The following is a 15,955-nucleotide window of genomic DNA, read 5'->3' as shown; positions in this document are numbered from 1 at the left end:
CATGGCAATCTTGCTACTGCATCCTCAGTGCCGGTACTTTTTAAAGCATGCACCACCATGTCCAGCTTATTGATAATTTTCATGGTATTGATTTTTTGGTTGTTTGTTTGTTTTCGGGGTAGGGTCTCACTCTAACTCAGGCTGACCTGGAATTCACTATGTAGTCTCAGGGTAGCCTCAAATTCATGGCAATCCTCCTACCTCTGCCTACTGAGTGCTGGGATTAAAGGCATGTGCCACCATGCCTGGCTCATGGTATTAATTTTGAGACAGCATCCCATTGAGTTTACAAGGCTGGCCTTGAACTGTCAATCCTCATGCCTGTGCCTACTGAATCACTAGGACATCAGACCTGTGACTCAATCCTCTTCTAGTTCTTGCCTGAAAATACTCTGTGTCCTTCTACAAGCTCCCAGCTGCCCTGGCTCGTAACTGCCCAGGGTGTGGTGGGGTGTTGGCCCAACATCCAAGACCCCCATACCTCATCCTGTCCCTTTAGTCCATAGGCCCTGGGTTCTTCCCGACAGTCCCTGTTGCTGTCCCCTTTGCTCTTCTGGCTCCAGCCAGCTAGTTCCCTGGCGGTGTCTGGGGGCGGTGTCTGGCCCAGCTTCCCTGCAGAGGCGGGAAGGCCTGCGCCGGGTGGATCTCAAACCCGTTGGACAAGTTTGCGGTTCCCTGAAGTCCTCCTGGCACATAAAGCCTCCAACAGGGGCCTGGCAGGATCTGGCTGTGTGCCCCCAGGGCCAGGCTGAGGAGCAAGGAGTCACACTGGTCCGGGGACAGACAGTGGACAGAGTATGCCTGAGGACACAGGAACCTGTGGCAGGTGGGTTTGGTGGCCAGGGAGGGCTAGTGCCTAAACTGGGTGTGTGGGCTCAGGGGAGGGCGCCGGGTGGGGGAAGAAAGAGAGACACAATCGGGACGCAGAGACGGACGCCCGGAGAGAGAGACCGGCAGAGAAGGTACCGTGTGAGGGGCAGATGTAGGCTTCTGCAACTACTGCCTCAGTTTCCCCTCCTGCACTCAGAACTTGAGGAAGAGAGATAAAGGCTAGGGGGCGACCAAAGGGTGGGGAGGAAAAGGAGGTCCCAGGCTGAGGGGCACTAAGGGGAGGAAGTGAGTACAGAAAAGAGAAGTGGCCAGGGGGCCTTGGGGGAGGAGGGGACCAGGCCACAGCTCGGGAACACTGGGGCTTTCCAGAAGGTGGGGAAACAGGAAGTGGTTCCCTGGGTCCCTGCCGGCTCCCATGGGGCCAGGCCAGACAGGCTCACCTACCCTCCACACCTGCTCAGGCCTGGGCCATCCCTACGTTCCCACCCTGCCTGCTGTACTGTCCTGGGCTGGCAGGTGGGCACAACTCAGGAGGGAAAGTAAGCGAGGGCTGCTCAGCGGGAAGCACCAGCAGGCACTCCAAGTCCCAGGTCCATCCCGGCACTGCATGAAACCGGCCCGGGCAACGACACACACTTGTCATTCCAGCACTTAAGAGGTAGAGGCAGAGGAATCGGAGTTACATCCTGGGCTATATAGTGAGTTTGAGGCCAGTGTGGGCTACATGAGACCCTGTCTCAAAAGAAAATATGTAAACCGGGAGTGGTGGCACATGCCTTTAATCCCAGCGCTCGGGAGGCAAAGGTAGGAGGATTGCTGTGAGTTTGAGGCCACCCTGAGACTACATAGTGAATTCCAGGTCAGCCTGGGTTAGAGTGAGACCCTACCTAGAAAACTGCCCCCCCTAAAAAAAAAGAAAAAGAAAATATATGTATATATAACACATGCAGTGTCCCTGTGCTGTGCTTAGTTGAACAACCTAACAACTGTTGTGATTTTCTGCCCATTATTTAAATTGTATATAGATGTATCTATATAGCTATATATATATTTAAGTATTTCATTTATCTATTTATTTGAGAGAGTGAGAGAAAGAGACAGAGAGAGAGATTGGGTGCACCAGAGCCTCCAGCCACTGCAAATGAACTCCAGATGCATGCACCACCTTGTACATCTGGCACTATGTGGGTACTGGGGAATCAAACTTGGGTCATTTGGTTTGCAGGCAAGCACCTTAACTGCTAACCCCCCCCCCCAACATATTTTTATAGAGATAGAGAGGGACGGGGGCTGGGGGGGGAGAAGTGAGAGAAAGTATGGGCATACCAGAGCCTCTTGCAAAGGAACTCTAAATACATGCACCACTTTGTGCATCTGGTTTTACATGGGTACTAGGGAGTTGAGCCTAGGACAGCAGGCTTTGCAAGCAACTGCCTTTAACTGTTGAGTTATCTCTTCATCCTTTGTCCTTTTCTTTTCAAGGTAGCGTATAACTCTAGACCAGGCTGACTTGGAATTGGAATTCACTATGTAGTCTCAGGATAGACTTGAACTCACAGCAATCCTACCTCTGCCTGCCGAGTACTGGGATTAAAGAAGTGCGTCACCATGGCCAGCTTTAAAAAATATATACTTATTTATTTATTTATATATTTATTTGAGAGAGAGAGGCAAATAGAGAGAATGTGTGTGCCAGGGCTTTTAACTCCTTCAGACACATGGGCCACCTTGTGCATCTAGCTTATGTGGGTCCTGTGGAATCAAACTTGGGTCCTTAGGCTTCACAGGCAAGTGCCTTAACTACTAAGCCATCTCTCCAACTCCCTTTGTACATTTTTTTTTTTTGAGGTAGGGTCTTGCTCTAGTCCAAGCTGACCTGGAATTCACTATGTATTCTCAGGGTGTCCTCGAACTCATAGCGATCCTCCTACCTCTGCCTCCTGAGTGCTGGGATTAAAGGTGTGCACCACCAGGCCCAGCTAGAAACTTTTTTTTTTAATTTTTTTTTGGTTTTTCCAGGTAGGGTCTCACTCTGGTCCAGGCTGACCTGGAATTAACTATGTAGTCTCAGGGTGGCCTCGAACTCATGGTGATCCTCCTACCTCTGCCTCCCGAGTGCTGGGATTAAAGGCGTGTGGCCTTTAATCCACCATGCCCACGCCCGGCTCCCCTTTATACATTTTTGTTTTTAAATTTTTATTTGAAGTAGGGTCTCACTCTAGCCCAGGCTGACCTGAAACTCACTCTGTAGTCCCAGGCTGGCCTTGAACTCACAGCATTCCTCCTACCTCTGCCTCCCAAGTGCTGGGATTAAAGAAGCCTCTGTCCATTACTTTAAAGGTAGGAAAATGGAGGCTCAGGGAGGTTAGCCAACTTTCCTGGGGTCACACAGCAAGTCAGTGGCTCTGTACCCGAAACTGGGCTATGAATTCCAGGGTCTGGTCTGTCCCTGAAGCTCTTCACAGCACTCTCATGTGATTCCTCGGAAATCCCCAAATCTGACTAATTCCCTAGACTTCCCCAACTTGGCAGATTCCTTCAGGCTGACACAGCTGGACCCACCCCAGCCTGGGCAAACTGCTCCCATTTCGGGCAAAATCACCCACAGAGATGTCATGGTTTCTTGAGGCAGACATGACAGAGGTCATTCCCATGTCTGTACCTTGGTGAAACGGGGCCTGTCTCTGGAAAAGTTCTGTGATTCAATTTCCTTACCTGAGAATGGAGGTCACAATAGATAAGAAAACATAGTGAAAGCAGGGCAAGCTTGACCTTGTAGGCTCGGGCTTCCCTTTGGGTCTACTGCTTTGAGACTCGTTTCTGTGTGTGCAACATTTATTGTCATTTCTCACTGGGCCTTGAGAACACACCTGTGGCTGGTTCTTTTTTTCTTTTTATTTTTTTTTGCTTTTTCAAAGTAGGGTCTCACTCTAGTCCAGGCTGACCTGGAATTCACTCTGTATTCTGAGGGTGGCCTCGAACTCCCGGTGATCCTCCTACCTGTGCCTCCCCAGTGCTGGGATTAAGGCTGGTTCTGTATGGAACAAATGACAAAATTCATGCAGGGTTCATTCATGCCCCACCCACATGGGCCTGTCCATCCTCTGTTTTTTGTTTTTTTTTTTTCTCTGATTATTTGTTTATTAGAGACAGAGAGAGGGCCAGAGAGACACAGCGAGAAAGAGTGAGAATGGGCACGCCAGGGCCTCTAGCCACTGCAAACAAACTCCAGATGCATGCGCCGCCATATGAATCTGGCTTACATGGAACCAGGAGAATCAAACCTTGGTCCTCAGCCTTTGCAGGCCAAGTGTCTTAACTGCTAAGCCATCTCTCCAGCTGATCCTCTGCTTGAATGAATGTCTGTGGGTATGTTGCAGAAAGCAACTTCTTTTCATTGTCTTTGGAAATCAGTTTTAGCCTAGCATGTGGGAGGTCTGGCTTTCATTCCCCAGTTCGGAAGACATGAGAAAAAGAAAAAGTTAGGATGAATGTCAATATTACAAGCCTAACTGCCCTAACGTCATGCTCCTTCTGCATACATCCTTTTTCTCTGGGTCTCAGTTTCTCCACTTGTCCCCTTATGCACTTGGGTTTGTTGACAGGGGAACACTGGCTTGAATTTCTCTTCCCTTTTCCTTTAGCTAAACTGCCTCTCTTTTTCTGTACATGGTGAACTCTATTTGAAACTTCAAAACCCTTGCTTCTGTGTCGTTTTCACCACCTAAGTAGTTATCCATGATGCCCAGGGTCCCCGCCTGACTGTGCATGCGGTGACATGGGTTACTGGCTCTCTCCTCCGCGGACAGGGACTTCCTGAAGGCATGGGAAAGAATCAAGGCCTATCTGGTTCCTCTGGCTTGCCCAGCACAAGGCTGGGCACAAAGGGGTATCTATTCAGTGAGTTCTTCACAGACGAGGGATATCTAATTTCAGGGTTGGACCGGAAGCAGCAGCTTCTGAGTGAGGGTGTCCCCGGGTCTGAACGGTCACACCAGACACCCAGGCGGTGAGGGGGGATGGTGGCTGAAATGGCCTGTCTCACTCAGCCAGGTCCTATACACTCCTGAGCAAGGAGACGACCGCGCGGGGCTGCTGGGGTAGAGGGGTAACAAAGGGGTGCGGGTCTTTCTGGATGGTTCACGGGAGGGCTCGACAGGTAACAGGTGCAGCAAGGCAGGGCCCAGGGGTACTGAGGAGGAGGGGGAGCAGCAAAGCAGGAGCAGGCTCATCCGGGTGTGGCCGGGTAGCAAACTGAGGCTGGCTGCGGCGCAGCGCCAACCTCCGGGGCCGCATTCGCACCCAGGGTTCTCGGGTGCCCGCGAGCCCTCCAAAGCTCCGCCCACCACGGAGACCCCGTCTCTAGGAGGCCGCGTTCCCTCAGAGACCACGCCTTCTGAAGCCACGCCCCGCTCAGGACCCCACCCGTTCAGAGGCCGCTCCCCCAGGCGCAGATCGCTCTGAGGCTCCGCCCACCGGGAGGCCCCGCCTCCCTCCCATAGCTGCGCTCACCCCGAAGCTCCGCCCGCGTCTAGACCACGCCTCCCCAGGCGGCCGCTCGCTCCTAGCCCCGCCCTCCGGGGGCCCCGCCTCCCACAACAGGAGCGGAAGTGCGCGCGGCCGCCAAGATGGCGCCCCGAACCCGGAAGTGAGTAGGAGAGGCTCTGAGAAACCGAGGCTCCACACTCCGCCGCACGCGGGCCTGAGGTAAGCTGCGGCCCGCGACCCCGCCATGACCCTCCGCGCCGTCTGCTTCCCGGACAGGGCAGCGGGACCGAGTGCGGCGGAGATCCCCCCCCGTGCGGCTCCCGCCCTCAGCCGCGACCCCTGACCCCGTCCTCAGCTGCGACCCCAACCCCTGTTCTCCGAGTGAACCATGACCCTTGACCCCTCAACGTTAGCGACTTCCCGTTCTCCCCACTGAATCCTGACCCCAGGCTCCGCCGTCACCCCTGTCCTTGACCCGGGTCTTGGGTTGAACCCTGTCCCTACTGCGAACTTTGACCCCGGCCCCCGCCGTGACCCCCTCCGCCCCTCTCCCCTGTTCTCTGACTCCTTCCCCGCGTTTTGTGGACCCCTGACCTTTTCTTTGGTGATCTTGAATCCCCTGGTCACCCCGAACCTGCCTTTTCCGACATCCTGACCCGGGTCTGGTCCTCTTTCTCTGTTCATGCACTGGCACGCGCGTGTGCGCGTGCACGGGGACACCAGGGTCTCTTGCTGCCGCGAAAGAATGCGAGTCCGCCCGGCAATCCCTGGGTGCTGGGGAATTGAACCGCGCCTCCCACCTTCTCAAGCCAGCGCTTTGAACAACGGGCTGTCTCCCCAACCCCGCCCCCCCCCCCCGTAGTGTTTTTATTGAAGGGAGGGTCTCTGCCTCCTCCCCCAGCCCAGACTGCCTTGAACTCGGGGAAACTTTCCTAGCCATGAACTCAGGGGCAATTCTCCTGAGTATTTGGGTCGTAGGCAGGCACCAAGCACACCAGCTGAACTTTTACTTATTTTTGTTTTTCATTTTTGAGAGGTTTTTCTTTGCAACCTAGGCTGCCTCTGACGCCCAAGTACTGGGATCACAGGTGTGAGCCACTGCATATGATCCCTCCTCCTCTTGGAATTGTCAAATTGATGACTTGATAACTCTCAGCTCTTCCCTAGGGCTGGCTGTCCCTTGACCCTGACCCCAGGCTCCTTGGGAGTTTATGTTCCAATTGTCCACTGGGTTTTCTGAGTGGATCCCCCAGGATTGGTGGGGGTCAGGACTGTTAGTTAACCCTGGGACGTCCTCACATGGAGCCCCTCACGTTGGCGCTGTATGCCAGTACTACATTGGCCCTGCTGCCCCAAGTCTTTGGCCCTGGTAGGGGGCCTAGAGGGGCCAGTCCAGACTGGCCTGAAGTTGAGGAGCCAGCCTCAGTTTCCTCTGGGGTGCTAGGACAGGAACTGGGTGCCCTGATTAACATTCTGGAAAGGAAAAAACAAGCCCTGAATCTGTAAGTGGGGACATTCCTAGGCTGTGCTTCCTGGAATGCCTGTAGGTCCTGCCTGCTTAGGACTGGCCTTCCTGCCTAGGGAGCCATGAGCAGGTGCCTGGTCTGGGTGGTGGTGATTTGGGACCTGGTGACATTTCAAGGAACCAGGCCACCCTTTTCCATTCCTTGCCTGGTGCATAGTTGGTAGGGACTGTGCTTTCTGCTGCAGATCCCTAGTGGGGAGCAGCTTTGTAGTGGCTGGGGCCTGTCCCCAGGGATACCTTGCCAGATTCTGTCCTGTCTCCCCCAGTGTTTCAGGGCTCACAGGCTTCCCTGTGGTCCTTGGGTGCAGCTCCTAGAGGTGTCCACCGGCTTTTCAGAGCTTCTGAGGCCTTTCTCAAGGTGGGGTTGATGGACACGGGCTCTCTCAGCCCATGGGTGCACGGTGCCAGCCTGGTTGTCATCTGCTTTGTACACACTGTTCCCAGAGGGACAAAGGCTAAAGAGGGGTGGCTGTGGTGCATAGGAAGGAAACTGGGCCTCAGAGCCTGTGCCTGACCCATGTCATGCCATAGCCCATGGGCCTGCCCCTGCATCCCTAGTGGACCAGCTGTGGCTCCTCCAGCTGGGAAAAACTGACCCAGGGAGAGAAGAAAGGAGGCTGTGTTCCTGGCCACTTCCCCCAGGGGCCCATCCAGGGTGAGATTGGCTTCTCTTGGTTTGGGGGGAAGTGTATGTGTGTGTCTGACATAATCCCAAACTCAACACATGAGGAGGCTGAAGTGTGTGCAGAAGGGCCCCCACTCCAGGGACACTGGAGTGTGTGCAGGAGGGTCCCCACTCTGGAGAGACTGGAACTGGAATGTGTGCAGAAGGGTCCCCACTTGGGGATACTGGAGTGTGTGCAGGAGGGTCTCCACTCCAGGGAGACTGGAACTGGTGTATGTGCAAGAGGTCCTCTATTCTGAGGAGACTGGGACTGGACTGTGTGCAGGAGGGTTCCCCACTCTGTGGAGACTGGGACTGGACTGTGTGCAGGAGGGTTCCCCACTCTGTGGAGACTGGGACTGGACTGTGTGCAGGAGGGTTCCCCACTCTGTGGAGACTGGGACTGGACTGTGTGCAGGAGGGTTCCCGCTTGGGGATGCTGGAGTGTGCGTAGGAGGGTCTCCACTCTGGGGAGACTAGAACTGGAGTGTGTGCAGGAGGGTCCCTACTCTGGGGAGACTGGGTTGTGTGCAGGGGTGTCCTCATTCCAGAGAGACTGGAGTGTGCGCAAGAGGGTCCCCACTCTGGGGAGACTGGAATGTGTGCAAGCAAGATGGTCCTCACTCCAGAGAGACTGGAGTGTGTGCAGGAGGGTCCCCACTCCATAGCACCAACACAGCCCCAGGGTCATGTGTGCATCATATACTCAAGTGTGCTTATTTCTGTGTGCTCATATATGTATGGGAATATGTTCCTTGAATGTGTGCATGTGTGTACCCTGCCTGTACATACATGTGCTGGTGTCGTGGGTGTGAGCATCTCCTGCCTGCATGATGGCACGCGAAGTGGGCAGCTTAGGGTTCGACTCACTTTTTCCACAGCCGTGGGCTATGTGGTCAGGCAGCGCATGGGCAGGCTGGGTGTGGCTGGCCATTGGGTGCAGCGACAGGCCATGTCATTCAGATTTGGACCCTAGCTTGGTTGGCTTCTGTGTAGCTGGCTGTGTGGGTGACTGCAGGTGAATTCCAGAGCCTGAACCCTGGAGGGGGCTTGGAGAGAAGAGCTGACTTCCTCAGGCCCAATGGTCACCTTGCTTCTTTGAGAGAGATGGTACTCTCTAGGCTGTGGCTCAGATGATTTCAGATGTCCTATCACCTGGGCTCTCTGAGTATTTTGTACTCCTGACAACATAGAAGGACCTGAGGACACCGCACTCAATGAAAGAATCAGACCCAAAAGGATTACAGTTAGGGCTGTATGATAGGAACAGTCCAGTAGGCGAATCTGGAGACAGGAAGTGGGTTTGTGGTTTCCAGGGAGAGGATGGGGTGACTGCCCAATGAGATGAGGCTTCTTTTTGCTGTGGTGGAATGTTCTGGAACAGGATAGAGGTGAAAGACCTAGGTACCATTAAGGTTGCTCAGGTGGACTTTTTGGTATGTGAGTGTTCGTTCAAAGGTCAAGTCCATCTTGCCCCTCAGAAGCTTCAGTCTCTGGAGAGTGTTGGAAAGGGCCTTGGCCAGCTCACAGCAGAGTTCCCTGGAAAACTGGTAGGGAGTTTCATCCCTAAGGCCCCTAAGAGAAGGGCCGGGACCATGCTATCACCTGTCTCCCTGGACTCCAGTGGTGCCTTAGCTGCGACTTAGAACTGGGATAGGGTCTGTGTGCCACTGTTGAGCAGGGTTGGCCCTCTGGTGGCCTGGATGTCAGATGGGTGCTTTGGGCTGTCCTATGGATGCTCTTTGGTCTCTTGTTTCAGTGTCTATGTCCATGCCTGCATCAATGCTTGAGGGCACAGTGGGAGATAATGGTGTGTCTGCAGGTCATGCGGGCACCTTCCATATCCATGCCCTGGTGCCCTGGAGCCGTATATCCATAGGAAGGGTCTGCCTGGATCCTCCAAAATGTGCTTGTGGGTCACTGGCCTGTGTAGGCAGTGAATTGCCCTAGACCAGGGCAATGGTCTGAGTGAGATAAGCAGTTGGAAGGTCTCTTCCTCCAGCCCAGCCCCATCCTGTCCCCAACACGTCCCTAAGTGAAACCAAGAGAGATGCCTGCGATCTCTCCATGCATTTCGAAAGTGATGTGATCATTTCCTGGGAGTCCCCTGTCACCCCACCCCTGAGGGGTCAAAGACCATGACAGGGATGAGCCGAGCTGGGTCTACAGGAGACATTTATGGACTGATTCATTTTCCCCAGGGTGGGGTGGCTGTGCCAGGCCTGCTGGAGGGTCAAGGATGAAGTTCCTGCCCTGGATAGTGGTCCTCATGCCAGGGTATTAGCTACCCTGATGCCCTAGAGCCCTGATAGTACTTCATTTGGCCTTGAGCCCCAGCTGCCCCTCTGCATGTCAGGTAAACTGATGCAAAGCTCACTGTCCTGGACTAATATCTGCCCTTATGTGACTGGAGCAGGTGAGGCACACATTTGGGGCCAGGCTGTGAGTTATGGGATGGGGCTCTGCAGGAATGATGTCCCTGGAGGACAGTGTAGCACAGCAGGGACCAGAGGTGGCCTGTGGGTTTGGGGCCACTCAGAGTGCCTGGAACGTTCTGGGCTGAACTGGTGTGTGCGTTCTGTCAGACGTTACTGCATGAAGTGGGGTGTGGATGCTCCTGCTTCCTGGCTTTGGTGGGGGGGTCTCAAATGGCTCTGGGTCCTGTATCCTGGATTTGGAGCGTCTCAGCCGACACTGGGGTCTTGTACCTTTTCTTTGGGGAGGTCTCAGCTGGTACTGGGATCCTGTACCCTGATGTTTGTGGAGGGGTGTCTCAGCTGACACCGGGGTCTTGCACTGTGGCCTTGGGCTGTCTCAGCTGGTACTGGGGTCCTGCACCTTGTTTGTTTGTTTTGTTTTTTTCTAGGTAGGGTTTCACTCTAGCTCAGGCCGACCTGGAATTCACTATGTAGTCTCAGGGTGGCCTTGAACTCATGGTGATCCTTCTATCTCTGCCTCCCTAGTGCTGGGATTAAAGGCATGCGTCACCACATCCTGACCGCCCTGTTTGTTTGTGGGGCCCCCAGCTGGTAATGGGGTGCTGCATCCTGTTTGTTTGGGGGGCCTCAGCTGGCACTGCAGTCCTGCACTCTATTTGTTTGGGGGGGTCTCAGCTGTTACTGGGGCCCTGCACCCTCCTTGTTTAGGAGTCTCAGTTGGCACTGGGTCTTGTACCTTGGCTTTGGGCTATCTCACACTGGCTGCTGAGGACTTGTTTTTCCATCACTGTGGGCACAAGCTTGCTTCTCAGGTTGCTGCTGAGCCCTGCCCTTGGGTTCTAGAGAATGTGAACTCCCGAGTCCCAGGTGGATATTGGAAGGCTCAGGGATGTCATTGGGGGTGTTCTGTACCCTGGCTTCATAGGAACATGATGGTGCTGAGCATTGGGGGGCTGGGTGTGGTGGACATTGTCATCCACTTTAAACAACCTGGGTCTACCGTCCCCAATCCCAATCTGCAGCCTCACCTGAAAAACCAGACCATCTAGATACCTCAGGCCACATTCCTGCCCATAGAGGCTCCTGCCCCTTTCCAGGACTGGAGGGCGGAGCAAAGGAAGGTGCCCCAGAGGAAGGTACCTGGACACTCCAAGTGGCTACAGAGAGCGGGACTTTATCCTCACTCAGCACCTATAATTATACACATGGGGCCCAGCTAAGCATTCTTATACCTTAGTTTGGGTGCATATGGCTGGCCTGGGTGACACTTGGGCCTAGGGGCAGGCTTATGAATGTGATGCCTCTCAGGGAATGGGGGTCACTGTTCAGGGGTCTTTTTTTTTTTTCCTCCGAGTTAGGGTTTCACTGCAGCTCAGGCTGACCTGGAATTCACTGTGTAGTCTCAGGGTGGCCTCAAACTCATGGCGACCCTCCTACCTATGCTTCCCAAGTGCTGGGATTAAAGGTGTGCATCACCATACCCAGCTTATTGTGGATAGAGAGTTCACCTAGTATGTACAAGGCTCTCGGTTCCATCCCCAGCCCTGCAGAAAATGTGTGGAGCAAGCTTGTCATTCCAGCACTCCAAAAGCTGAGGTGGTAGGATCAGAGGTTCAGAGTCATCCTTGGCTACATAACTAGTTCAAGGCCAGCCTGGGCTACATGAGAACCATCTCCAAAACAGGACAAAGGTCAAGACTCCTGGTGTCTAAGTGGCAATGGCACCGGAGTTCTCATGAGCACAGATGTGTCCCAGTAGCGATGGCACCTCCAGTCTTCATGAGCACAGGCAGGAGAGACCTGACAACAGGCAGCAGGCATGTCTAAGACCCCAGCTGGGTGCTACTGGCTGCCTTGCCTGCTCCGGGGTTAATGTAATTCCTTTAAAGCAAGACTGCTCATTGATGGAACACATGGAAAGGTTCCCCTCCACCTCAGCTGAGAGCCCAGGTTGTCGACTCCAGAGTCCCTCCCTGGGCAGCCTGCCAGCTGGCCTGGGTCCTGTGGTGGAGGCCCCTGTCACAACAGAAGAAAGCAGGTTCAGGTGCTGTGATGTACCTTGGGCCCCTTCTGCAGCCAGTGCAGAGCCCAGAATCTCACACAGATAATCAGACAGACAGACAGGACACCTGCTCTGGTTCCTGCTGCTTGTCCTTGTGGCCCAAGCCCAAGCAAGAGCCAGCCTCCTTCCTTCCTCCTCTGGGTATCAGATGACCTTCATGCACGAAAGGAGCTTGAGGTCAGTGATGACCATAGGGACTCTCAGGGATCAGGGTGGCTCAGCGGTGGGTTGATGGGATTGTCCCTCCACACTGGGCTTGGACAAACAAGGCCATGTCAGTTGTAATGGACCAGGAAGTTGGGGCAAGTGGAATTTGATTTTAATCCACATGGATGATCTGAGGGTCAGTTTGTCAGAAACCCATGTGCTCGCCCTCTGGCAGCACACAGACTAAAATTGTAACAACACAGGAAAGATTAGCATGGCCTTTGCGCAAGGATGACAAAGAAAATTTAAAAAGACCATGCAAAAGCTCTGGACCAGAACAGACACTGCAGAAGACAAGGCCCACATGGGAGATGGAAGGCTACTGCAGGAGGATACACATACGTCAGTGTGGGCACCAAGAGCAGCAGTCAGCTCTGCAAGAGCACAGGCTGTTTGGCCTTCACCTTGAGGAAGCTTCCAGCTCGCTCTCTCTGGGAGTGGATAGAGTAGATAGAGTAGGGGTCCGGGGGGGGGGGGGTGTGGACGGCAGCAAGATGTAGGTTGAGGGTCCCCAGTAGTGACTGAAGAGGCTGTGTCCCCCACCAGACCTACGGGACAGGCAGCTACAATCAGAGTGTAATGAGGGTTATGTACTGAAGCCCAGCCCTGGGCCTGATAGTAGGTGAATGACAATGAGCACCTTCTGAGGCCTGCAACCCTGTCATCTACACATGACCTGTCTACACATGTGGCCTCTCCACACAGATGGCCTGTCTTACACACACATGGCCTAGTTCACAAATCCTGGTGTTCTCCCCCCCTTCCCCCCCCCTCACACACACACACACAGTCTGTTCACACACATAGCCTGGCCACACACAGTCTATTTCACACACACGCACAACCTGTCCACACACACAGCCTGGTCCACACAAGAAGCCTGTTTATACACAATGGTCTGTCCATGCAATGGCCTGTTTATACACACATGACGTGGTCCACACAGTGGTGTGTATGTGCCTCTTCCTTGGTTAGGAAATTGCTTCGCTTAGAAGCTGGGAAAGGCCACCTGGACCCGTGGACTCCAGAGAGCTAAGGTATGACCCCTGCTGTGGGCCCCTGCACTCTGGCTGCAAGGCTTTCTTCTCTGCCTGCATGTTTATTGTGCTCTGATTGTCCCCAGCATTGATGGCACTACTCCTTAGTCCTCAGATGGGCTCCCATCCCCTATGGCCGCAGTGCTCATCATGGTGCTGAGTGCTGGCCGTCACCCACTTTTGGTTCTGTACTTGAAGTGAACCTAGAACTCCCATGTACCTGCTTCCTTTCACTAGGCACAGGGCCCTGTCTCTGGGTGAGGCATGGGGGCTTGTATCCTGTGATCCTCAGGTCCCACCTGGGCATGACCTACTGCAGCTGTCAGGTTCAGGTCACAATGCCACACAGTGAGGACCTACCTCCTCAGCAAGGTCTCTGCCATCACTGTCCTTTGGGCCTTCATTTGGCCTTTCATCCATCAGCAAAGTCACCTGCAGCCTGGACCCTGTTTGTTAAATATGGTCACTGACTCCCCAGAGCATCTCTCCAGGGGACACTGGGCACTGTTCTCACTGCCTACCCAGCTGGAGACTCCACCTGGGTTCCTTGTCCCCTGACTGTTGGACCATCACCCCACAGAGCCATCACTTGGCCCAGAGGATGAGGCAGGACAGGACATTTGCAAGTGTAGCTCAGTGGTTCATGGTGTCCACTCAGCTCCTCTTCCCCCCTCCCCCCCAGGTAGGGTCTTGCTCTAGCTCAGACTGACCTGGAATTCACTATGTAGTCTCAGGCTGGCCTCAAACTCACAGTGCTATTCCTACCCCAGCTTCCCAAATGCTAGGATTAAAGGCATGAGCTAACATGCCTGGCCTTGCCAATCTTTCCTTTGCACTTGACCCTGCTCTCAGAAGGTCCTGGAAGGTATGAGTGGGGAATTCCATTTGCAACCAGGGTTCTGTGTGGAGCCCCCCACAGTGTGATCTCTGGAGTGGCCCTAAGGAAGGGCTGTGCTGGTCTTGTGACTGACATTCCCCAGAACTTGGGGGCAGTGGGGGCTAGGGTATCCTATAGCCAATTCCCCAGAACTATGGGGCAATGGGGGCTTAGTAGGGGAGCCCATGGCCAATTCTAGCCCTGGTGCCTTCCTCTAGGCAGATTGTGTGAGCTTGGCTCTGGGGTCCCCTGGGCCAACTACTGTTTGCTGCAGAAGTGCGCTAGGCCCAGATTCTTGTGAGTCAGGATTTAAACTAGAAGTTAGAGAAACACATCCATACCCTGTGCCCTGAGCGCCCTGTCCTCATTCATGGCCCCTCCTGCCAGCCTGCCTCTGACACCATGTGCTCATAGCTGGGAGGCCTCTACCTACCCTTGGCAACCCAAAGTTGCCACGATCCAGAAACCTCCAGGGGACTTTGGAGGCCCAAGGTCATGGCTCATACTAATCTCCTTCTGAGGCTGCTAGCTGCCAAATTCCTTAGGAGGTTGGCCATGGCTACTTGTGTTAGCTCAGGGACCCTTTTGACTTTCCTGGGGCACAAGACCTCCCCCCAAACCTGGGAAATTTTAAGATGCAGGAGTGGAGGGACTGGAGAGATGGCTTAGTGGTTAAGACATTTGCCTGAAAAGCCAAAAGATCCCGGTTCAATTCTCCAGGACCCACATAAGCCAGATGCACAAGAGGGTGCATACATCTGGAGTTTGTTTGCAGTGGGTGGAGGTCCTGGTGCGCCATTCATATTCTTTCTCTCTCTCTCTTTCTCTCAAATAAATAAATAAAATATTAAAATACAGGAGTGGAACCCTGCACTCCAACCAAGCCCTAGACCTATGCTGGCCAGGGAGGGTCCTTCATGCCTCACTCAGCCTCCATCCCCTGCTCTCAGTGTCCTTGGGCTCTGGGCCATAAAATACCCCAACCTCTGTCCCTATCTCACATAACTTTCTCTCAGACCAACTTGGAAATTTGTGCCCAAATTTCCTGACACAAGTCACCAGGTTCGAGGCCTGCTGTAAACCCAACCTGATCTCTCCACCCCAAAGCAGGGTCTTGCTGTAGTCCAGGCTAACCTGGAACTCACTCTGTACTCTCAGGCTGGCCTTGAACTCATAGTGAGGCACCACTACTCCTGGCTCAACCAGATCTTAATGCCATCTATTGTGCCTGTAGAGACCCTTTTCCAAATGAGATACCATAGGCTGGGCCATGAGCATCAAGGACTCTGACCCCAGGGCCCTCTTTGAGAGTTCCCTTAGGGCTTCACCCTCCAAGGTAGCCATCCCTATCCTATGTCCAGGTTTCCCCTCCCCTGGGCAGGGCAAAAAGTCCACTCTACCTAGTTTGGCCCAGCTGAGGCATCTGGGTTCAGAGCAGGAGTGGCGGTGTTAGCCCCATGGGTTGGGAGAGACCAGTATGAGTGCCGAGTCTCTATTTCCCTGTGTATCACACAGGTGGGATCAACTCTGGGGATTCCTATGGGTGGGCTTGGGGGTCAGAGCAGTATCTTTTCTCATCTTGCTTATGTGCCTGAAACCAAGGGGAGGGTGGGGGGGGGGGTCTTTTGGCAGGAGGGTCTTACTTGGGACCTCAGGATGCCATGGAAGTCTTGGGCTTCTTATTTGTAAGATGGGACAGAGTAGTAGTCCAGGGTACCCCACAGGGCAGGCAGCTGCCATCTATGCCTTAGTTTGTGGTGAGAGCTCAGTTGCAGGGAAGACCCTGTTGTCCTGTCCCCCTATGTAGACATGAGGCTCAGCAGCAC

The 15,955-nt window shown here is 54.0% G+C and overlaps 2 protein-coding genes and 1 non-coding gene across 6 annotated transcripts in view; 2 read left to right on the top strand and 1 right to left on the bottom strand.

Moving 5' to 3' along the window:
* Stk11 (serine/threonine kinase 11) overlaps positions 1-6,141 on the bottom strand; it is a 31,964-nt gene extending 25,823 nt beyond the window's left edge. Inside the window, exon 1 of one of the 2 annotated variants that reach the window (XM_045135291.1) lies at positions 5,958-6,141. The gene's annotated coding sequence lies outside the window, so the exon portion shown is untranslated. Of the gene's footprint in view, positions 1-5,913 lie in introns of both variants that reach the window. The other variant, XM_045135290.1, reaches the window with a different exon arrangement.
* Positions 656-15,955, top strand: part of Sbno2 (strawberry notch homolog 2) — a 51,409-nt gene continuing 36,109 nt past the window's right edge. Inside the window, exon 1 of one of the 3 annotated variants that reach the window (XM_045135285.1) lies at positions 656-826. The gene's annotated coding sequence lies outside the window, so the exon portion shown is untranslated. Of the gene's footprint in view, positions 827-5,425; positions 5,539-15,955 lie in introns of those variants that run through there. The other 2 variants (XM_004654874.2, XM_045135284.1) reach the window with 2 other exon arrangements.
* On the top strand, positions 12,373-12,484 carry LOC123455181. The gene has a single exon (XR_006633735.1). It is a non-coding gene; the product is annotated as a U6 spliceosomal RNA (small nuclear RNA).

The sequence above is a fragment of the Jaculus jaculus genome, chromosome 15 (assembly GCF_020740685.1).
Source record: "Jaculus jaculus isolate mJacJac1 chromosome 15, mJacJac1.mat.Y.cur, whole genome shotgun sequence".
NCBI lineage: Eukaryota > Metazoa > Chordata > Mammalia > Rodentia > Dipodidae > Jaculus > Jaculus jaculus.
This window is presented reverse-complemented; position numbering and strand designations above follow the sequence as displayed.